At 43.0% G+C, this 24,366-nt stretch overlaps 1 protein-coding gene across 2 annotated transcripts in view; it reads right to left on the minus strand.

Moving 5' to 3' along the window:
* Positions 1 to 24,366, minus strand: part of LOC137374614 (collagen alpha-1(VIII) chain-like) — a 242,456-nt gene that overhangs the window by 17,027 nt on the left and 201,063 nt on the right. The gene's annotated exons all lie outside the window — the stretch shown is intronic.

The raw sequence follows: 24,366 nt of genomic DNA on the forward strand, positions 1-24,366 counted from the left end.
TAAAAGGATAAGAAACGATATGCTCTTGATTGATGCGAGGGTAATCATGCATCATAGCGTGCACTAAAGTCCTTCATTTTTTTCTCCACCTATCCTGAAGGCCATGTGCCGTGGAACAACTCTGCTTGACTTAATTTCCAAATGATTACTTCATGATGGGAGAGTTAATGCACTAGAAGAATGAGCTTTAATGGGCTGGGCTGAATGGCCTTTTTGCAACCTTTGTTTTCCTTCTGTTCTTTTGTTTAACCTGAGACACAGCGTTTTGTGTGTGCATGGTGGGGGGGTGGGGGGAGGTAGGGGTTGCTGGAGGAATGCGATGGTGTAGTTGGGAGCTGTTCAACCATGGAAGGGTGTCACAGCAAACCCACTCTTTACCTCTCTTCACTTCAAGTGACATCAACACTTTCCAGCAGAAGTCCTGTGGAGATAAAGTTCCATCTTCACATTGAGGATACCCTCCATCGTATTGTGTGGCATTACCACTGTGCTAAATTGGATAGATTTTGAACAGATCTAGCAATGTAAAACTGGGCATCCATGAGGTGCTTGGGGCCATCAGCAGCAGCAGAATTGTACTCAACCACAATCTGTAACCTCATGGCCCAGCATATCCCCCACTCTACCATTACCATCAAGCCGGTGGATCAACAAAGAGTGGTTCAGTGAAGAGTGCAGGAACGCGTGCCAGGAGCAGCACCAGGCATACCTCAAAATGAGGTGTCAGCCTGGTGAAGCTACAACCCAGGACTACTTGTGTGCCAAACAGCGTAAGCAGCATGCGATAGACAGAGCTAAGCATACCATAACCAACAGATCACATCTAAGCTCTGCAGTCCTGCCACATCCAGTCGTGAATGGTGCTGGAACAACTAACTTGAGGAGGTGGCTCCACAAGTATCCCAATCCTCAATGATGGGGGAGCCCAGCACATCAGTACAAAAGATAAGGCTGAAGCATTAGAAACAATCTTCAGCCAGAAGTGCTGAGTGGATGATCCATCTCGGCCTCCTCCTGAAGTCCCCAGCATCACAGATGCCAGTCTTCAGCCAATCCAATTCACTCCGCTAGATATCAAGAAATGACTGAAGGCACTGGATACTGCAAAGGCTATGGGCCCTGACAATATTCCGGCAATAGTACTGAAGACCTGTGCTCCAGAACTTGCCATGGCCCTAGCCAAGCTGTTCCAGTACAGCTACAACAATGGCATCTACCAGGCAATGTGGAAAATTGCCCAGGTATGTCCTGTCCACAAAAAGCAAGACAAGTCCAACCCAGCCAATTACTGCCCCATCGGTCTACTCTCAATCAGAAAAGCGATGAAAGGTGTCATCAACAATGCTATCAAGTGGCACTTGCTGAGCAATAACCTGCTGAGTGTCGCTCATTTTAGGATCCGCCAAGGCCACTCAGTTCCTGACCTCATTACAGCCTTGATTCAAACATGGACAAAAGAGCTGAACTCAAGAGGTGAGGTGAGAGTGACTGTCCTTGACATCAAGGCAGCAATTGACCAGGTATGGCATCAAGGAGCCCTAGCAAAACTGGAGTCAATGGGAATCGGGGGCAAAGCTCTCTGCTGATTGAAATCATACCTGGCGCAAAGGAAGATGGTTGTGGTTGTTGGAGGTCAATCATCTGAGCTCCAGGACCTCACTGCAGGAGTTCCTCAGGGTAGTGTCCTAAGCCCAACCATCTTCAGCTGCTTCATCAATGACCTTCCTTCAATCATAAGGTCAGAAGTGGGGAGGTTCGCTGATGATTGCACAATGTTCAGCACCATTTGTGAGTCCTCACATACTGAAGCAATCTGTGTAGAAATGCAGCAAGACCTGGACAATATGCAGGCTTGGACTGATAAGTGGCAAGTAATATTTGCGCCACACAAGTGCCAGGTAATGACCTTCTCCAACAAGAGAGAATCTGTCCATCTCCCCTTGACATTCAATGGCATTATGATCTCTGAATCCCCCACTATCAACATCCTGGGGCTTACTGGATACTGGAGTAGCCATATAAATACCATAGCTACAAGAGCAGGTCAGAGGCTAGGAATCTTGAGGTGAGTAACTCACCTCCTGACTCCCCAAAGCCTGTCCACCATCACAAGGCACAAGTCAGGAGTGTGATGGAATACTTTCCACTTGCCTGGATGGGTGCAGCTCCAACAACACTCAAGAAGCTCGACACCATCCAGGACAAAGTAGCCCGCTTGATTGGCACCCCATACACAAACATTCACTCCCTTCACCACTGATGCACAATGGCAGCAGTGTGTACCATCTACAAGATGCACTGCAGCTACGCACCAAGGCTCCATCAACAGCACCTTCCAAACCCACGACCTCTACCTCCTAGAAGGACAAGGGCAGCAGATGCATGGGAACACCACCACTTGCAAGTTCCCCTCCAAGCCAGACACCATCCTGACTTGAAACGATATCGCCATTCCTTCACTGTAGCTGGTCAAATTCCTGGACCTCCTTTCCTAATAGCACTGTGGGTGTACCTACCCAACATGGACTGCAGCGGTTCAAGAAGGCAGCTCACCAGCACCTTCTCAAGGGCAATTAGGGATGGTTAATAAATGCTGACCAACACTGCCCACATCCCATGAACAAATTTTAAAAAGTAGGAAACCCTGTCAATTTTTCCCCTACCTCAAAATACTGAAGATACTTGTAGCACTCCAATACCTATTCTGGTTGAGATTAGCTAATGTTGCAGAACAATGTTACAAGAACTTTCATAGCTGGTGTGGCTCAGCAATAACTGCCATATCCAGCTGAACCATAGAGAGGAGCCACTGGAACTTTTATTTCTTTGACCGCAAGTGAATTCTGGCACTGACAAGACTCAAGGAATTCTTTTTCAGAAGAAAATGATTTTTCCCATTCCAGAGGGGTTATGTTTCAACTACTAAAACTACAATATGTTTCTCATTTTAAAAGAAAACTGTATTAACCAAATTGAATTTAACAATACAAGAACTTCACAGGGCTTTTATTTTTCTACAATTTGTAGTAAAGCCCCCTATTTGACAGTCAGATTGTGTTGCTTTTGTTTCTGTTAACAATTGCACATTAAAAAAAAAATATTTAAGCAGAGCCCTGACTGAATATTGGAACATTAGGAATTCCCTTGAATTTTAGTTTATCACAGCATGCCCTCCGAAATCTCCAGCAATTGTAAAGATGTTATTGGGGTTTGGAAGAAGTTCAGATGTATATGTAATCAGCTCATGTTGAGTGTGTGTCTATTTTAAACGTCCGTTCCAATGCATTTGTTTTTGGGAAAAGTGTTGTTTGGTTTAGACTTTTACAATGAGAGCTAAGCAAACTGATTCATCCCAGGTGATGGTGTCCCTATTTAAGTTCCACACAACAAAAACCATTTATTGGGCAAATTGGACTATTTCTTAGTCAGCCTGGTGCAGATCCACTTATATATTGATAAACTTTGCTGCCTTTGTATTATTATTTTAGCAAAACTGTTATTCTATTCATGTCCAGATCCCATCTGGTACTTCGAAATAAACATGCACAATCTAATTATCTAGCATTTCTTTGGGCGTCAATTTATTAGTTTCATTAAAGCATTCATGCAGTACACCAAAATTTATAAGAGCGCTTTTTCTTCTGATTTCCAGAGCACCGGTTAAATCACAATTTTTAAAAGCTTGTGCCTTGCCCAGCTCAAGAACAGTTTTGTAGCAATGTTCAACTTGAATTGACCAATCCATGACTGAATAATCATGTATGGACTCCAAAAGGAGCAGAATTGATGGGCTGAATGGGCTTTTCTCATTTATGTTCTTATGAATGCTATTCAGAGGGAGAGGAATGGTTTTGAGGGGGTGATGGGGGGCTGAGGCCAGAGATCTGTCTAAAATTAATTCAAAGTCTGGAGGTGACGCCTCGGCTATCTGTTGCTGTTCTCCATCTCTTTTTCAGAATGTTGGTGTACACTTTTCATGCTATCATTCATGGGCAGGGAGAGGGAAAACACTTTCACCTTCGCACGCTGAAGAATTACATCTTTGATGTAAACTATGAAATGAACACAAATGTTGCAGTGCCAAAAATGAAAAATAATTGTGGTCTAAGTGTTGTTATAATGTAATTCTTTAATCACATTGGATGAATGGCAAAATTGTGGCAACACCTGCCATATTTATATGCTTGTCCAAAGTCTCTCAGTTTTCTACTTTCCTTTTTTGGCTGTCTCTATTTCTCTTCCTATTATTTTACATGCATCTTATAAGTTGTTTCTTGAATAGCTTTCAGAATAAGTAAAGGTTGTTATTCATGTTTTTATTACCTCTTTAAAGTATCTCACAGCCAAGGATACAGCCACAGAGGACCATTAATGCTCATTACTTGTAAAATGGTTTTTTGCTTCTGATGGCTACAAATTCTACATATTCAGGGAGGAAGCCTTTGAGATCCTTCTTAAATTCTGTCCTTTTAGCATTAGCTGGCAGGAGAATGCTGAGAGACTGATACTGGTCTCAAGAATGATCCATTTGGCAGTGAGAAATGCATGTTTTGCAAAGCTGTAGTTCGAACCAAGGATTACGTCCTAAACCGCAGGTTACAATCCTGAATCATGCATTCCCAGACACTGCTGTTATTATTTGTAACAGATACAGTCTTCAGGTTGCATTTTGTATTCCTGTTTTGCCATTTAGGTCATAGTTTTAGAAATAGGAAAACAATTCCTCTTTGAATCCCAAATCCATCTTCTCACCATTTCTCTAAATCCCTTCTTTATCCAGAAACAAACTTACTGTCTGTTGAACATTTTTTTACTGCTTATGCCAATGGCCTTCTCTGGTAATTCATTTCACAAGACTATAAAGTAAATACATTTCAGTTGATTTTTCCTCTTAATTCCAATTTTCTAATTTTTAACTTGTTCCCCCTGGTAGTTGAGCCTTTTGCTATAGTCAGATCAATTTGCTTGGACAAACTTGGAAAGTTTGATTAGATTATCTCAAAGTCTTCTCTTTTCTGAAGAAAAAATATCTTTCTAGCTCACTGTATTTTGGAGTAAAATACTGTCCTACATTGGAATAGTAGTAAAATGATAAAGTAAATGAATAATTTGGTAATTATTAAAAGAAAATGAAGAATGCTGGAAAATTGACATAAAAGCAGAAAATGCAAGAGATACACACCAAGAGTCAACTTAACTCAGTCTGCAGTCTGTAGCACTTAATCCACAGCCTCCTGAGTCGGAGGAGAAAGTCCCACTCCAGGACTTAGACTCATGATCTAGGCTGTAAATCCATGCCAGTACTGAAGGAGTGCTGCATTGTCAAAAATGCAGTCATTTGGATGAGATGTTAGACCAAAGCTCCATCAGCCTATTCCAAAGGCTCAAATGAGCATTAATAATGACATGGCATAATTTATACAAGAGCAGAGTTCTCCTGATGTTACTGACAACATCATTCCTCCCTCCACCAAACCACCAAAAACATGAATCCCTGTTTGTAGGAAAAATTGTTCTTACTATTGTCTACTCAAATATAGTCCATGCATTCAAAGTAACAAGAGAAACATGATTGCTTGCCATATAAATATGAGCATTTCTTCAGTGCTTTGGTCAGTAGTTGAAAGAGACCAAACAAATTAACATTTTGTTTGTAGTCCTTCATTGAAAATGCTTTTCGATGAAGAGTTCATTAGCAACTTTCATCTCCTGGCAGCTCAAAGAATTTCAGGAAACCACATTTGCCTGGACCACAATTTCACCTCACACTCACCACTGGGAGTATGGATTCAGGCCTATATATCCATCATTCTCTTTCAGTGAAAACTGACTTGCTGTGAAGTTCCTGCATTTTCATTTCTTATGTCAGAAGTCTATAATCAAATTTTGAAAAGGACAGCATTTGAAAATCACTTAACTACATTATTTTCTTTTGATCATATACAAGTATAAAGACATTATGTATTTGTTATTCTTCAGACACCACATACAGTCTAATGGATTTTTTTGTACTGCACTTCATCTTAAAAAGTAAGAAACAGAGGTAGACTTTCCCAAAAGATCTCCAGGAATCTCACAGCCAATGTCTGTCTGATGAGAGGTCATCAACATGAAACATTAACTCTGTTTCTCTCTCCACAGATGCTGCCAGACCTGCTGAGTCCTTCCAGCATTTTCTGTATTAAATTTCAGATTTCCAGCATCCACAGTATTTTGCTTATGCAGGCTGTTAGTTGACCTTCCCACAATCAATGCCAGAGTCTGAACTCCAGCCTCAACAACAATTAACCTTTGAGTAAACTAACCTAGTGTTTACTGAACAGCAATTAGACTTTGCAGCTTTAAAAAAACACACATCTATACTTTAGAAACAGAATAATATTCTGCTTTATCTGGTATTCTGTCTTTCCAAAATAGCACATTCATTGACTTACCCATGAGCAATGCCACAGGATGCCAGTTATATTTAAAAAAATTAGTAAGTCTGGCACATTTTCCTGTCTCAACCTTCTCTGTCGCACTTTGAAAAAAGTGTTAAGAAGCAAAGACAGTCATTCTGAATGTACAAACTCCCACATGAATTGAAAATACCTTAACTCATATCTGAACTATTAATGACTGTGACCCAGACTGACCTTACTGATTATACTTAAGGAGAGAAAGAGATCCTGGGTTCTGACTTATAGCCTCAAAAGCAGCTAAACTCTGACCTCACCTAATATTTATTTAAAGGCAAGTAAGAGTTTGGTGTCCTTATAGGAATCAGCATCACTTTAACAGCAGACGAGCAGGATTGTTAAACTATGAGATTGTAAATTACAGAGTGTAATGCTCCTCTCCTTAAAACAGAACACATTCAACTTCCTGTGAGGAATGCTACAGGTGATATATCCAAAATTTTAAAAGACAGCCGTTTTCAACTGTATTATGTGAGGCTGTCAAATATTTATGTAACATTGTATTTCTGTGGAGTATTTGTTCTGTTCACTGAGTCTGAACATATTCTTTCAATCACGCATAAAAAGCCAAGAGTCCCCATAATGTTAATTTATAAGCTGGTGCTGATGTTTTTATTGGCACTTTCACCGACAACTTAGGTGTTTTTAATAACAGACAAAAACAGCACACATACACTTTGTCTCATTGCTTTCCAATTTATTTTCCACTCTGAGTACAGATTGCTTGATCTAGTGCCTGTGTTTTTCAACTGCAGTCTGGTTTGAGTTATGTGATCACAAATAATTTGTCTACCATATTTTGCTATGCCTCACACATCTCTACTATTTACTTTAATTACTAATGGTGAATTAATATACTGGTATGGATCTCAGTCAGGTATCTGTGGAGTGGGATGTGCAGTCAACAGACTGGACATCTATGTAGGATGCACTGAAGTCAGTTGTGTACAAGTTCCTTGCAAGTGTGCTTACACACATGCAGAGCTCTCCTCCCCAAAAACATAAGTAAGCCACTAGACATGGTTGGAATCATTAATTTTTCTGATACAGCTTTAAAGATGTAAAGGTTATTCAATATTGAAATAAATAATTAGTAATTGTCTTTTTTTATTTGTTTGCGAGATGTGGGCAGCCTTGGAAAGCCTCCATTCATTGCCTATCCCAAGTTGCTCTGATCAGGTGGCCTTCTTGAACTGCTGCAGTCCTTGTGGTGAAGGTGTTCCCACAAAGGTGTTAGATATGGAATTCCAGGATTCCAACCCAGCAACAATGATGTGAACAGTATGTATGGCCAAATCTAATGTATGACTTGGAGAGGAATTTGAAGGTAATGGTGATCCAACAATATTACTACTCTTGTCTTTCTTGGTAGTAGAAATTGCAAGGGGGTGAGGAATAGTCAAAATAACCTTGGTGAGTTACTGCAGTTACTATGGATTGTACATACTGCAACCATAGTGTGCCAGCAATGGAGTGTGTGTATATTGAGTTCAGTTGCAAAGGAACCTTATCAAGTCAACTGCTTTGTCCTGTTAATATTGAACTTCTTGGTGATTGTTACAGCTACACCCACGCAGGAAACTGGTGAGAATTCTATTATGTTCTGGATTTGAACCTTGGAGTTGATGCAGAGGCTTTGAGTGTACTGAGGTGAGCCATTCATCACAGAGTCTCTGTCCTGCTCTTGCAAACATGATGGTGAAATGGCTGGCCCAGTACAGCTTCTTGTCAGCATCTCACCAAGATATTACTGGTGTGTGTCTCAGCAACGCTGATGCCAATGAAGTTCATGGGAAGATGGTTGGACTTTTTCTTCAAGATGTTTATTACCAAACACTTACGTGGTAAAAATGTTAGCTGCCATTTGTCAGCCTAAGCCTGCATGTTATCCAGGTCTTGCTGTAGGTTGGCATGGGCTGCTTTATTATCAGAAGTTTTGAACTGAACACTGTAGAATCATCAATAACCATTGTCCTTATGATGAGAGTAGTGTAGTTGATGTTGTGTATATAGACTTACAAAAGGCACAAGAATTAGAAGCAGGATAAGTCCATTCGGCCCCTCCAGCCTGCTCTGACATTTGATTTGATCATGGCTGATCTGATTGTGGCCTCAACTCAATTTTCCTGTCTTCCCCCATTTTTAACCCTTGACTCCCTTGTCAATTAAAACTCTATACAACTCAGCCTTGAATGCATTCAATGACCCAGCCTCCACTGCTGTCCAGGGAAGCAAGTTCCACAGACTAATGACCCTCTGAGAGAAAAAAATTCTCCTCATCTCAGTCTTAAGTGGGAGACCCCTAATTCTAGACTCCACCACAAAGGGAAATAACTCAATTCCCCTTGCAATAAACGATAACATTGCATTTGCCTTCTTAATCACTTGCTGTACCTGCATACTAACGTTTTGTATTTCGTGTACTAGGACACCCAGATCCCTCTGCATCTCAGAGTTCTGCAATCTCTCTCCATTTAAATATGTTGCTTTACTATTTTTGCAGACAAAGTGGACAAGTTCACTCATTCCTGCATTATACTCCATCTGCCAAATCTTTGCCCACTCACTTAAAGTATCTATATCCCTTTGCAGAATCCTTATGACTCTTCATAACTTAGTCCCTTACCTATCTTTGTGTCGTCAGCAAATTTAGCAACCATACATTCTGTCCCTTCATCCAAGTCATTAATCATAGTTTGTAAATAGTTGAGGCCCCAGCGCTGATCCCTGTGGCACTTCACTAGTTGCAGTTTGCCAAGCTGAAAACAACCCATTTATGCCTACTCTCTGTTTCCTGTTAGCCAATCAATGCTCTATCCATGCTAGTATGTTACCCCCATACCATGGGCTCTCATTTTGTTTAGTGACCTTTGATGTGGCACCGTGTCTAATGCCCTCCGGAAACCCGAGTACAACAAAGCATTGACACACACACTGTTCCCATATGGTCTGGCGTCCAGGTATATGGAGATTGGCCACTGGGATCTTTTCTGCAGCAGTGCTTCCTGGACATGTCAAAAATTAGTCTGGTAGGCGTTCCAGGAGAAATGTGGCATTAGGGGTTTCAGTTATCACACTCTAAATTTGCAGGGTTTTTTCAAAAAGAGGTAGAGAAAGAGGAGCTGACTCACTGGATTTCTCAGGGCCTCAGAGAGGTGCCGGAAAGATTAGCTGCGGATTTCTTTTTTAGCAGGCTACAAAACCAACTGTCAACACTATCCACACCCCAACTAAACCAAAGCATTATCTCAGAAGCGAAACCAATTCCTGACCCTCATAAATCTTGACATGTCACTTTTCTGTAAACATCTTCCCCAGGTCACCAAGGTTTCTGTTGTTTATTGAGTGGAAGGCATGCGATATCAGTAAAGGTTGTTTACAAACACAACATCTCAAGTGTCCTTTCAGTGAACTTTCAACAAAAAACAAAGTCTAGCATGTATGAATTCTTCAGCCTTCCAAAATGAACCCATTTCCATAACAGGCAATTGAGGACAGCGGCCTTCCCCCAAGAGCTGCTGGCCTAATCAGATGGCCAGCAGCTGAGCAAGCCATCACTAGCGCTGACCATTGCTGAAGCTGCAGTGCCAGGGAGAGGCTACCTCAATGGTGAGGTGCCCTCAAAGAGAGTTCAGGTAGGTTGGGGAAAGCCTGGGGCCTGGCAGCCAGGCTCTGATGATTGGGAGAAGGATGGGGTCATAAAGCATTGGTGGTGCCTTTGCCATGCAGTGGGAATTGCTGCTGGGGGCTCCTCCATAGGTCATCGAATGCTCCTAAAAGATGGCTGCCCCCGAGCCCGCTGGAAGGTTGCCAGGTTTCACTCTATTCTTTCCACAGTGGTGTGCCCTTCCGATGCAGCCAAAATGCCCATGGAGATGGGAAGTAGCTCAATTAGCCAGCGGTGGGTTACCTCACGGCCAATTTTCCCACTACAGGCAGTATAACATTGCAGCAGGAAGCCATCGGACTCCCCTCTTGACACCTTCCCCCACCATTTTGACAGCCATCCTGCCTCCCAGCCCGTTGCCAATGGGCCGGGAAAATTCCAGCCAATATGTTATGACCTGATTTGTATGTATTACAGAAAAAGCCTTCACAAATACTTTATTCACGAAATGGCTCTTTAAACTGATTTCCTGGCACTTTGCACGGAAAATACTAATTTGCTTGCCTTCTTCCTCTCTCCACAATGAAAAGAAAAACCTTCTGTGTTTCTTTTAATTATGATGGACAATGCTTTGGCACCATTATAATGTTTCACTGTGTAACATACAGGAGTTGGAGGAAGTCTAGTGTACAGAATTATGTATCTTAGTTTTACACCAGACACCATAGGGTGAATTTGTGTCTTCAGCTGGTGGAATGGGTCAACTGTCTGTTTGAAAACCTGCCTGATTTTCATTCCACTACAATCAAGATGGAACATTTATCCCTGTATTAAAATGCACCCCACCCAAGCATGCTCTGAGTTAATTCATATTTAGAATGGTTCCTAACTCAAAAAAGGGAGAAGATTGATTTTTGGCGAGTCAGAATAATTAGTGATCATTTTACCCATGATGAAATATTCATCAGATCACTCCAAATTAGTCACACACTTGGAATAGAGCAGGTGCATTATCAACGATGAGAGTCCTCTGGTGGCTAATGCCATGTAATACATCCAACATAAATGTTCATGACTAGAATTGCAGGAGAATATGTAGGAGAGGTAAGCAAGTATATCAGGACAAGATACTGGATGATTTTAGTTTTCCCAGGATAGAGTGGAATAAAGATAATGCATGTGTTCATTTTCAGAATGCATTTAGGACTGTTTCATAGATCAGCAGGTTTCTAGTCCAAAAAAGGAAGGCAGCATTACTTGGTTTAGATTTGGTAAATGAAATGGGTCAAATAACTAATGAGAATAGGAGAATAATCCCCAAATAGTGATTAGTTTCAATGTAAGAAAAGGAAAGATTAATGAAGAGTCAAAGATAAGGATGCTGGAATGGAAAAGAGCAAAGCCAGTGAGATAAAAGGTGATCTGGCCAAAATCAATTGTCAGAAAATTTAGCAAACAGATTAATAGGTCAATGCTATGATTTACAGTGAGATGCAAAGACTACAAATAATTATATTCCAAGAAGGAAAAAGGGGGTTGCATTAAAGTTGCAGAATTGATAAAGGGGAGTCAGTGGACATGGTAACCTTGGATTTTCAGAAGATTCACAGGAGGTAGGTTAGCAAAATTAAAGTACGTGGGATAGGAGGAAATATACTGGCATGGATTAAGGATTGGTTAACAGGCAGAAAGCAGAGAGTAGGAATAAATGAGTCATTCTCGCATTGGCAGGCTGTGACTAGTGGGGGTAACGCAGGGATCAGCACTTGGGCCCCAGCTGTTCACAATATAAATCAATGATTTGGATGCGAGGACCAAATGTAGTATTTCCAAGTTCATGGATGACACAAAACTGGGTGGGGATGTGTGTAATGAGGAAGATGCAAAGTAACTTCGAGGAGATTTGGACAGACTTAGTGAGTGGGCTAGAATGTGCCAGATGGAATATAATGTGGAAAACTGAGGTTATCCACTTTGGTAGGAGGAACAGATGTGCAGAGTATTTCAAGTGGTAAGAGATAAGAAAGTGTAGGTGTACATAGGGACCTGGGTGTCCTTGTCAATAAGACACAAAGCTAACGTGCAGATGCAGCAAGCAATTAAGAAGGCTAATAGTATGTTAGCCTTTATCGCATGAGGATTTGAGTGCAGGAGTAGTGAAGTCTGGCTTCAATTGTATAGAACCTTGGTTAGACTGCATCTGGAGTACTGTGTGCAGTTTTGGTCCCCTTACCATAGGAAGGGGATTATTGCCATATAGGGAGTGCAACAAAGCTTCACCAGACTTGATCCCAGGATGGTGGGACTCTCCTGTGGAGAGAGATTGGGAAACTGGGCCTGTATTCTTTAGAGTTTCAAAGAATGAGAGGTGATCTCATTGAAACCTACAAAATACTTAAAAAGGGATAGACAGGGTAGATGCAGCTAAGATGATTCCCCTTGGTGGGGAGTCTGGAACCAGGGGACATAATTTCAAAATAAGGGGGAAGTCACTTAGGACAGAGATGAGGGGAAATGTCTTTACTCTTTGGAAATATCTACCCCAGAGGGCTGTGGAAACTCAGTCATTGAGTATGTTTAAAGCAAAGATTTTACAGATTTCTAAATACCAACGACACAAGGGGATATGAGGATAGTGTGGGAAAAAGGCATTGAAGTGGAAGATCTGCCATGATCGAATGGCAGGGCAGGCTCAATGGGCTGAATGGCCTACTCCTGCTCCTATATTCCTAAAGTATAGCTTTCCAGAGATAAACAAACATGTGAAAGACATGCATTCATATAGTGCCTTTTGTGACCTCAGGATGTCCCAAAGTACTTTACAGCCAATGAAAGTACTTTTGAAGTGTAGTCATTGACGTGATGTAGGAAGATTAGAGAAATTAAACGAAACTGAATCTTCTAAAAGGTGTACAATAAAGTCAGGGCTTATACAATATTAAAGATAATCATAAAGGCTATAGAGAATGTAACTCTCTAGGGAGGTGAAAAAGGAATATTGCAAAGGCTAAAGGGGAATATGACAAAAGACAAGCAGATAATAAAAAATTAGGTTTTCCAGACATATAAAAATTAAAACAAAGGTAAAGCGAGGGGAGGACGACTCAGGGATGAGAAGGGAGTCTAATTGTGGGGGATGAAGGTATGGCAGAGAGAGTAAATGAATATTTTGCATCAGTTTTTACAAATGAACAATTGATGGAATGATCTGTAGAAAAAGATTTGGTTGTGATATAATCAGCAGAACTCAAGATGGTAAGTCACTAGACCCTGATAGTTGCTGAAAAAAGTCAGAGAGGTGATAGTTGAGGCTCTGGCCACAATTTGTCATTGCTCCATAATTATGTAACTTGTGCTGTTCGACTAGAGAATAGCCAATGCAACACTTTCATTCGAGAAGAGCAAGCAAATAAAGCCTGGTAACTATAGACCAGTTAGACTTATCAAATGTGGACAAACCATAATTCAAGATAAAATTAATAAATGTTTAAAATACATAGGTTAATTAAAAGTTAATCAAAATTAAAATCCATGACTTTAATATCCTTTCTGTAATGGGGTATACAAAACTGCACACAGGTCTCCAACTGTGTTCTAACCAAAGTCTTATATAGATTCATCAACAGCTCCCTGCCTTTCCTCATCTACATGCTGTTCCTAGGTGGGATCATTTTCAGCCTTGGGTCAGCTTGCCATGTACATTAATGACACTCTGCTCTACTTCCCCACCTCCTTATTTGACTCCTTCACTGCTTCTGTGCTGTCAGACTGCTTGTCCAGCATCCAATCTTGGATGTGCCGCAATTTCTTCCAACTAAACATTAAAACTGAAGCTATGGTCTTTTCTTACCATAAACTTTGTACCCTCATTGGTGACTCCTGCCCCCCTCCTGGCCACCAGACTTTTCTCAACCTCAATATCCTGTTTGATCCCAAGCTAGGTTTCCAACCTCATATCTTCTCGATCACAAAGACTGCATAAAACCACGTCCACAGCATTGCCCACCTCTGCTGCTACCCTTCAAACCCTCCACATGCATTTGTCACTTCCAGACTTGATTACTTCAGTGCTCTGCTGTATGGTCTGTAAACTTCACCTCATCCAAAGCACAGATATCCCTCTTATCCTCGGTGACCTACATTGGCTCCCGTGCCTCCTATATCTCAAATTAAACGTCCTCATCTTTAAATTTTAAGATCCCCATGACCTTGCCATGTCCTGTCTCTAATACCAACTCCAGGCCTACAACCCCCCATTCCACCACACCTGAACTCTCCACTCCCCTGACTCCAACTTCTTTTATAGCCACCCACCACTCCCACTTTTGTCCAAGCATTGGCTCCTATGCTTTCAGCAGTATGAATGTCATGCTGTGGAATTCCCTCCTTAAACTCCCTTTGCCTCTCTACCTCTCCTGCTTTAAGACCATCATTGAAAGCCACCTCTTTGGTCAAGCGTTTGGTCATCCCAGACAATAATTCCTTCTTTGGCTCAGTGTCCATTTTGGTCTGATTATGTTTGTGGAGTGGCTTAGAATGTTTTGCTACATTAAAGTCACGATGCAGTGCAAGTTCTTGCTGCTGTTGCTGTATTCAAATCACCTATGTAGAAACTTCAGAATCCCATTTAATTTTTTGTTTGCTTTTGTAACCTGTAGTCCTACTTTTAAAAATCGGTGCATCAGCACTCCTGGATCTGCCTTTTCCTCTGTTCCCTTGAGAGTTTGTTTTATCGACCTATTTTCTTTTCTTTTTTCCCCCAAAAGATTTCACTTGTCTTTTTTTACTCAGCTTTGTATCTACCCATTAGTCTAATCCAAGGGCCAGCAACCTGAAGAGCCATTTTTAAAAATTCAGTCAAAAACACAATATCTGAAAACCCACAATGTTGTTACTCAAATGCCAATAACAAAAAACAAGACAGACACACATTTGAACAACATTTTAAAGTTTTTTTTTAAAACAAAGAAGTTGTTAATTGAATGATACTTTCTCACAAGTACAATGTTAATAAAAGTTTTTAAAAAATGAAACAAGCCATTATCAAAATAGATTCAATCGATCAAGGTCAGGAGTTGCACGAGTTTTTAATGAGCCACAGGTTGCAGACCGCTTAACTAAACTGTCTCTGAAATGCTGTAGTGTTCTGAAATCTTCCACATAGTTTGACATGCATCTAAATTTAGAATGATCAACATATTTTGATACTTGTCGCTCTACGCCCAAATCTGCATACGAACGTACGAATTAGGAGCACTTGGCCCCTCGAGCCTGCTCTGCCATTCAACAAGATCACGACTGACCTAATTGTAACCTCAACTCCACATTCCCACCTATCCCAATAACCTTTCACCCACTTGCTTATCAAGAATCTACCACTGCTTTAAAAATATTCAAAGACTCTGCTTCTGCCCGCCGCCTTTTGAGCAAGAGTTACAAAGACTCAACCCTGAGAAAAAATTTCTCCTCATCTGTCTTAAAGGGGCAACCCCTTATTTTTAAATAGTGACCCCTAGCCTACACATCCAAAGGATCATCCTCCGCCATCTCCAGCGTGATGCCACCACCAAACGCATCTTCCCCTCCCCTGACAGCATTCCGAAGGGACCGTTCTCTCTGCAACACCCTGGTCCATCACCTCCATCACCCCCGATACCTCATCCTCTTCCCATGGCACCTTGCCATACAATTGCAGGAGGTGTAATACCTGCACTTTTACTTCCTCTCTCCTCACTATCCAAGGCCCCAAACGCTTCTTCCAGGTGAAGCAGCGATTTACTTGTAAGTCTTTCAATTTGGTATACTGCATTCACTGCTCCTCTATACTGGGGAGACCAAATGCAGATTGGGTGACCACTTTGCAAAACATCTCCACTCAGTCCAAAAACATGACCCCGAGCTTCTTGTTGCTTGCCATTTCAACATAACCCCTGCCCTCATCTGTGTCCTGGGCCTGCTGCAGTGTTCCAGTGAACATCAACGCAAGCTCAAGGAGCAATGCCTCATTTTCCCATTAGGCACGCTACAGCCACTGGACTGAACATGGAGTTCAATAATTTCAGAGCATAACTGGCCCTTATTTTATTTCCGTTTTGTTTTTTTACCATGTGCCTCCCAACTGTTTTTTTCATGTTTGTGCTTTTGGCTAGAGCTGCTCATTATTCTGTCATTAATTCTCCCTCTGCACTAATGTTGTGTTTCACCACACCATTAGCACACTTCTTTGCCTTTGCCCATGACCTTCTGGTCAGTTAATCTCTCTGGCCCTCTTTCCGATCACACACCTTCCCTTTTGTCCACTTGTCCCCCATCCCTGCTTTATTTGCTTAAACCAATTATATTTCTAATCTTTGCCAGTTCTGATGAAAAGTCACTGACCTGAAACATTAACTCTGCTTCTCTCTCCACAGATGTTGCCAGACTTGCTGAGCGTTTCTAGTACTTTTTGTTTTTTATTCCCTTAGGATCTTATATTTTTCAATCAAGTTTCCTGTTACTCTTCTAAACTCCAGTGGATACAAGACTAGCCTGTCCATCCTTTCCTCATAAGACATCCCACCCATTCCAGGTATTAGTCCACCTTCTCTGAACTGTTTCCAACGCATTTACAACCTCCCTTACATAAGGAGACCAATACTGTATACAGTACTCCAGATGTGGTCTCACCAATGCCCTGTATGACTGAAGCATAACCTCTCTACTTTTGTATTCAATTCCCCTCACAATAAATTATAACATTTTATTAACTTTCCTAATTACTTTCTGTACCTGCACACTAACATTTTGCAATTCATGCACTCTGACACCCAGATCCCTCTGCAATCTCTCACCATTTAAATAATATCTAGATAATTTATATCTGACAATAGATTTCTATCTTCCCTGGCTGGGTGGTAATCTAGTGGACTAAATTTCCCACTTACTGTAGGACTCGCACGACTTTCATTCCACTGAATTCAGAGGAATTTAATTCGACCAGGTTCTACAATGGGTGCTCCATCTGCTCCGCCAGTGAAGATGGAGTGCGCCCAATACAGATCTCTGGGACATACTGCTAGCTATATCTTGTCAATCAAGATTGTCAAATAACATTAATTTGCTCCTCGTCTCAGCTTTGTATCCCTCAGCCACCCACCCCACTATCCAAACCACCACTTTAAATATAACACTATGGCCACCAATTTTCACAATGCGTTTGTGAAACTCGAAATAAATCTCATCCACTTCAATTCCTTTGTCCATACACTCATTTTTCTCAGAATTTGATTAGTCAAGTAAAATTTAACCTTCACCTGATGTGATTGTCCATACCTTTTAGTGCTCAGTAACATTATACTTCAATATGGCCTGTAGCATGGTTTCCTACAATGTTTTTTTTTTATTCATTCATGGGATGTGGGCATCGCTGGCCAGGCCAGCATTTATTGCCCATCCCCAATTGTCCTTGAGAAGGTGGTGGTGAGCTGCCTTCTTGAACCGCTGCAGTCCATTTGGGGTAGGTATACCTACAGTGCTGTTAGGAAGGAAGGGAGTTCCAGGATTTTTACCTAGCAACAGTGAAGGAACAGCGATATAGTTCCAAGTCAGGATGGTGTGTGACTTGGAGGGGAACTTGCAGGTGGTGGTGTTCCCATGTAGTTGCTGCCCTTGTCCTTCTAGTTCGTAGAGGTTGCAGCTTTGGAAGGTGCTTTGCTGCAGTGCATCTTGTAGATGGTATATACTGCTGCCACTGTGTCAGTGGTGGAGGGAGTGAATGTTTGTAGATGGGGTGCCAATCAAACGGGCTGCTTTGTCCTGGATGGTGTCGAGCTTCTTGTGTTGTTGGAGCTGCACCCATCCAGGCAAGTGGAGAGTATTCCATCACACGCCTGACTTGTGCCTTGCAGATAGTGGATAGGCTTTAGGGAGTCAGGAGGTGAGTTACTCACCTCAGGATTCCTAGCATCTGACCTGCTTTTGCAGCCACAGTATTTATATGGCTACTCCAGTTCAGTTTCTGGTCAATGGTAACCCCCAGGATGTTGTTAGTGGGGGATTCAATGATGGTAATGCCATTGAATGTCAAGGGGTGATGGTTAGATTCTCTCTTGTTGGAGATGGTCATTGCCTGGCACTTGTGGTGCAAATGTTACTTGCCACTTCTCAGTCCAAGCCTGGATATTATCCATGTCTTGCTGCATTACTACAGATACTGAAGCAGTCTGTGAGGAGTCACGAATGGTGTTGAACATTGTGCAGTCAGCGAACATCCCCACTTCTGACCTTATGATTGAAGGAAGGTCAAAGAACAAAGAACGAACAAAGAAAATTACAGCACAGGAACAGGCCCTTCGGCCCTCCAAGCCTACGCCGATCCAGATTCTCTATCTAAACCTGTCGCCTATTTTCTAAGGGTCTGTATCTCTACTTCCTGCCCATTCATGTATCTGTCTAGATAGATCTTAAAAGACGCTATCATGCCCACATCTACCACCTCTGCTGGCAACACGTTCCAGGCACCCACCACCCTCTGCGTAAAGAATTTTCCACGCATATCCCCCCTAAACTTTTCCCCTTTCACTTTGAACTCATGTCCCCTAGTAATTGAATCCCCCACTCTGGGGAAAAAGCTTCTTGCTAGCCAACCTGTCTATACCTCTCATGATTTTGTACACCTCAATCAGGTCCCCCCTCAACCTCCGTCTTTCTAATGAAAATAATCCTAATCTACTCAACCTCTCTTCATAGCTAGTGCCCTCCATACCAGGCAACATCCTGCTGAACCTCCTCTGCACCCTCTCCAAAGCATCCACATCCTTTTGGTAATGTGGCGACCAGAACTGCACGCAGTATTCCAAATGTGGCCGAACCAAAGTCCTATACAACTGTAACATGACCTGCCAACTCTTGTACTCAATACCCTGTCCGATGAAGGAAAGCATGCCGTATGCCTTCTTGACCACTATTGACCTGTGTTGCCACCTTCAGGGAACAATGGACCTGAACACCCAAATCTCTGGACATCAATTTTCCCCAGGACTTTTCCATTTACTGTATAGTTCACTCTTGAATTGGATCTTCCAAAATGCATCACCTCGCATTTGCCCTGATTGAACTCCATCTGCCATTTCTCTGCCCAACTCTCCAGTCTATCTATATTCTGCTGTATTCTCTGACAGTCCCCTTCACTATTTGCTACTCCACCAATCTTAGTGTCGTCTGCAAACTTGCTAATCAGACCACCTATACTTTCCTCCAAATCATTTATGTATATCACAAACAGTGGTCCCAGCACGGATCCCTGTGGAACACCACTGGTTACACGTCTCCATTTTGAGAAACTCCCTTCCACTGCTACTCTGTCTCCTGTTGCCCAGCCAGTTCTTTATCCATCTAGCTAGTACACCTTGGACCCCATGCGCCTTCACTTTCTCCATCAGCCTACCATGGGGAACCTTATCAAACGCCTTACTGAAGTCCATGTATATGACATCGACAGCCCTTCCCTCAATCAACTTTGTCACTTCCTCAAAGAATTCTATTAAGTTGGTAAGACATGACCTTCCCTGCACAAAACCATGTTGCCCATCACTGATAAGCCCATTTTCTTCCAGATGGGAATAGATCCTATCCCTCAGTATCTTCTCCAGCAGCTTCCCTACCACTGACGTCTGGCTCACCGGTCTATAATTACCTGGATTATCCCTGCTACCCTTCTTAAACAAGGAAACAACATTAGCAATTCTCCAGTCCTCCGGGACCTCACCCGTGTTTAAGGATGTTGCAAAGATGATTGTTCAGGCCCCAGCTATTTCCTCTCTCACTTCCCACAGTAACCTGGGATAGATCCCATCCGGACCTGGGGACTTGTCCACCTTAATGCCTTTTAGAATACCCAACACTTCCTCCCTCCTTATGCCGACTTGACCTAGAGTAATCAAACATCTGTCCCTAACCTCAACATCAGTCATGTCCCTCTCCTCGGTGAATACCGATGCAAAGTACTCGTTTAGAATCTCACCCATTTTCTCTGACTCCACGCATAACTTTCCTCCTTTGTCCTTGAGTGGGCCAATCCTTTCTCTAGTTACCCTCTTGCTCTTTATATATGAATAAAAGGCTTTGGGATTTTCCTTAACCCTGTTTGCTCAAGATATTTCATGACCCCTTTTAGCCCTCTTAACTCCTGACGAAGCAGCTGAAGAGGGTTGGGCCTAGGACGCTACACTGAGGAACACCTGCCGTGATGTCCTGGAGCTCAGATGATTGACCTCCAACAACCACAACCATCTTCCTTTGCACTAGGTTTGACTCCAGCCAGTGGAGGGTTTTCCCCCTGATTCCCATTGACCTCGGTTTTGCTGGGGCTCCTTGATGCCATACCCAGTCAAATGCTGCCTTGATGTCAAGGGCTGTCACTCTCATCTCACCTCTTGAGTTCAGCTCTTTTGTCCATGTTTGAACCAAGGTTGTAATGAGGTCAGGAGCTGAGTGGCCCTGGCGGAACCCAAACTGAGCGTCACTGAGCAGGTTATTGCAAAGCAAGTGCCACTTGATGGCACTGTTGATGACACCTTCCATCACTTTACTGATGGAGAGTAGGCTGATGGGGCGGTAAGTGTTCGGGTTGGACTTGTCCTACTTTTTATGTACAGACCTGGGCAATTTTCCACATTGCAGGGGAGATGCCAGTGTTGTAGCTGTACTGGAACAGCTTGGCTAGGGGCGCGGCAAGTTCTGGAGCACAGGTCTTCAGTAGTATTGCCGGACTATTGTCAGGGCCCATAGCTTTTGCAGTATCCAGTGCCTTCAGTCGTTTCTTGATATCACGCTGAGTGAATCGAATTGGCTGAAGTCTGGCATCTGTGATGCTGGGGACCTCAGGAGGAGGCCAAGATAGATCATCAACTTAGCACTTCTGGCTGAAGATTGCTTCTAACGCTTCAGCCTTATCTTTCGCACTGATATGCTGGGCTCCCCCATCATTGAGGATGGGGATATTTGTGGAGCCACCTCCTCCAGTTAGTTGTTTAATTGTCCACCACCATTCACAGCTGGATGTGGGAGGACTGCAGAGCTTAGATCTGATCCTTTGGTTAAGGGATCGCTTAGCTCTGTCTATTGCATGCTGCTTACACAGTTTGGCATGCAGATAGTCCTGTGTTGTTGCTTCACCAGGTTGACACCTCATTGAGATATGCCTGGTGCTGCTCCTGGCATGCCCTCCTGCACTCTTCATTGAACCAGGGTTGGTCTCCTGGTTTGATGGTAATGGTAGAGTGGGGGTTATGCTGGGCCATGAGGTTACAGATTGTGGTTGAGTACAATTCTGCTGATGGCCCACAGCGTCCAAAACTGGATGCCCAGTTTTGCATTGCTAGATTTGTTCGAAATCTATCCCATTTAGCATGGTGGTAGTGCCACACAACACAATGGAAGGTATCCTCAATGTGAAGGTGGGACTTAGTCTCCACAAGGACTGTGCAGTGGTCACTCTTACCAATACTGCCATGGACAGATGCATCTGCAGCAGGCAGATTTGTGAGGACGAGGTCAAGTATGTTTTCCCCTCTTGTTGGTTCCCTCACCACCTGCCTCATACCCAGTCTAGCAGATATGTCCTTTAGGACTCGGCCAGCTCGGTCAGTAGTGGTGCTACCGAGCCACTCTTGGTGATGACAGTGTAGTCCCCCACCCAGAGTACATTCTGTGCCCTCGCCACCCTCAGTGCTTCCTCCAAGTACTGTTCAACATGGAGGAGTATTGACTCATCAGCTGAGGGAGGGCAGTAGGTGGCAATCAGTAGGAGGTTTCCTTGTCCATGTTTGATCTGATGCCATGAGACTTCATGGGGTCCGGAGTAGATTGAGGACTCCCAGGGCAACTCCCTCCCTACTGCATACCACTGTGCCACCACCTCTGGTGGGTCTGTCCTGCCGATGGGATAGGACATACCCGGGGATGGTGATGGCAGTGTCTGGGACGTTGTCTGTAAGGTATGATTCTGTGAGTATGACTATGTCAGGCTGTTTGACTAGTCTGTGGGACAGCTCTCCTGATTTTGGACAAGCCCCCAGATGTTAGTAAGGAGGACTTTGCAGGGTCGACAGGGTTTGGTTTGCCGTTGTCGTTTCCAGTGCTTAGGTCGATGTTGGGTGGTCCGTCCAGTTTCATTCCTTTTTATTGACTTTGTAGCAGTTAGATACAACTGAATGGCTTGCCCATTTCAGAGGGCATGTAAGAGTCAACCACATTGCTGTGGGTCTGGAGTCACATGTAGGCCAGACCAGGTAAGGACAGCAGATTTCCTTCCCTAAAGGAAATTAGTAAACCAGATGGTTTTTACAACAATTGACAATGGTTTCATGGCCATCATTAGACTAGCTTTTAATTCAGATTTATTAATTGAATTCAAATTCCACCTTCTGCTGTGGTGGGATTTGAACCTATGTCTTCAGAGCAATACCCTGGGTCTCTGGGTTACTAGTCCAGTGACAATACCACTACACCACTGCCTCCTCTTGAGACTAGTTGTTCCATATCCATTTTCCTGTTTGTGGACTGCAGTATAACAGTCACTGTCTCCAGTTCTTTGGGGCAATTCCTGTTTCTAAAAAATGTTGGAAGACTATGATTATCACCTCTACTAAGATCATAAGAAATAGGAGCAGGAGTAGGCCATTTGGCCCCCCCCCGCGTCTGCTTTGCCATTTAATAAGATCAGCTGATCTGATAGTGGTCTTAATTCCACTTTCCTGCCTGCCTCCCATAACCCTAGACTCCCTTGTAGTTCAAAAATCTGTCTAACTCAGCTTTGAATATATTCAATGACCCAGCCTCCACTGCTTTCTGGGGAAGAGAATTCCAGAATTAACGACCCTCAGAAGAAATTCACCTTCATCTCCATCTTAAATAGAAGACCCCTTATTTTGAAACTGTGCCCCCTAGTTCTAGATACCCCAATGAGGGGAAACAGTCTAAGCATTTACCCTGTTAAGCCCCCTCAGAATCTTATATGCTTCAATAAGAACACCTCTCATTCTTCTAAACTCCAATGAGTTTAAGCCCAACCTGCTCATCCTTTCCTCATAAGATAACTCCTTCATCCAGGAATCAGCCTAGTGAACCTTCTCTGAACTGCTTCCAATGCAAGTATATCCTTCTTTAAGTAAGGAGATCAAAACTGTACGTAGTACTTTAGATGCAGTCTCACCAATGCTCTGTACAGTTGTAGCAAGACTTCCCTACTTTTAATACTCTATCTCCCTTGGAATAAAAGCCAGCATTTGCCTTCCTAATTACTTGCAGTACATGCATGCTAACTTGGATTCATGTACAAGGACATCCAGATCTCTGTACTGCAGCATTCTGCAGACTCTCTCCATGTATATAATATTCAGCTTTTCTGTTCTTCCCATCAAAATGCACAAGCTCACATTTTCCCACATTATACTCCATTTGTTATTGCCCACTCACCATCTATATCTTGTTGCAGACACCTTGGGCTGGATTTTGTATTCCTGACAGCAGGCACAGAACATGGGACCTGTGCCAACAGGCTGACGCGATTACATGGCGGGCGGCCATTTTACATATTCACAGCAGCCACCCTAACCAATCATGTGGTGAGGGCAGCCTCGCCAACACCATTCACGGCATCACCTGTTGAAGAAGCAGGTGCTGGCGCCATTTTCAAAATGCTGCCAGCCCTGCAAACAGTACATCATAAAGCAGAGTTCACCCCTCCCTGGCACCCATCAGAGTGCAGAGTTCACCCCTTCCCCCCATCATACCCATCAGAGTTCACCCCTTCCGCACCTCAGTGGCATCAGCTTTCCCTGGAAGAGAAAGAGAAGGTGCGTGAGTGCGGCTCCTCACGCTGAGGATTGGGAACTGAAGGTAAGATCACTACCGTTTATATTTTAATTCATGCAAATATGTTATTTAATTATGCTAAGTTGGGTCCCATAGCAGAGTGGTGGAGAGTGGTTTTTTAATTCATTTCATGTGATGTGGGTGTTACTGGCAAGGCCAGCATTTGTTGCCCATCTATAATAATTGCCTTTGAGAAGGTGGTGGTGAGCTGCCTTCTTGAACCACTGCAGTCTTCCTCAGTGTTCTGAGGTACGTCCCATTAACCCTTTGTTATGGTTTCCTTAATATTTATATACCTACTAGTCAGTCTATGATATTGCAAACATGGGCCCCAATATTTAGAGTGGTGGGGAGTGTATGGGGGTGGCTGGAAATGCCAGGCAATGCAGAGATCCTCCATACACGCATGGATTGTTGGAAAAGGTACTTAGTCTGGTGATGCCGAGT

The sequence above is a fragment of the Heterodontus francisci genome, chromosome 10, assembly GCF_036365525.1.
Source record: "Heterodontus francisci isolate sHetFra1 chromosome 10, sHetFra1.hap1, whole genome shotgun sequence".
Taxonomy (NCBI): Eukaryota; Metazoa; Chordata; class Chondrichthyes; order Heterodontiformes; family Heterodontidae; genus Heterodontus; species Heterodontus francisci.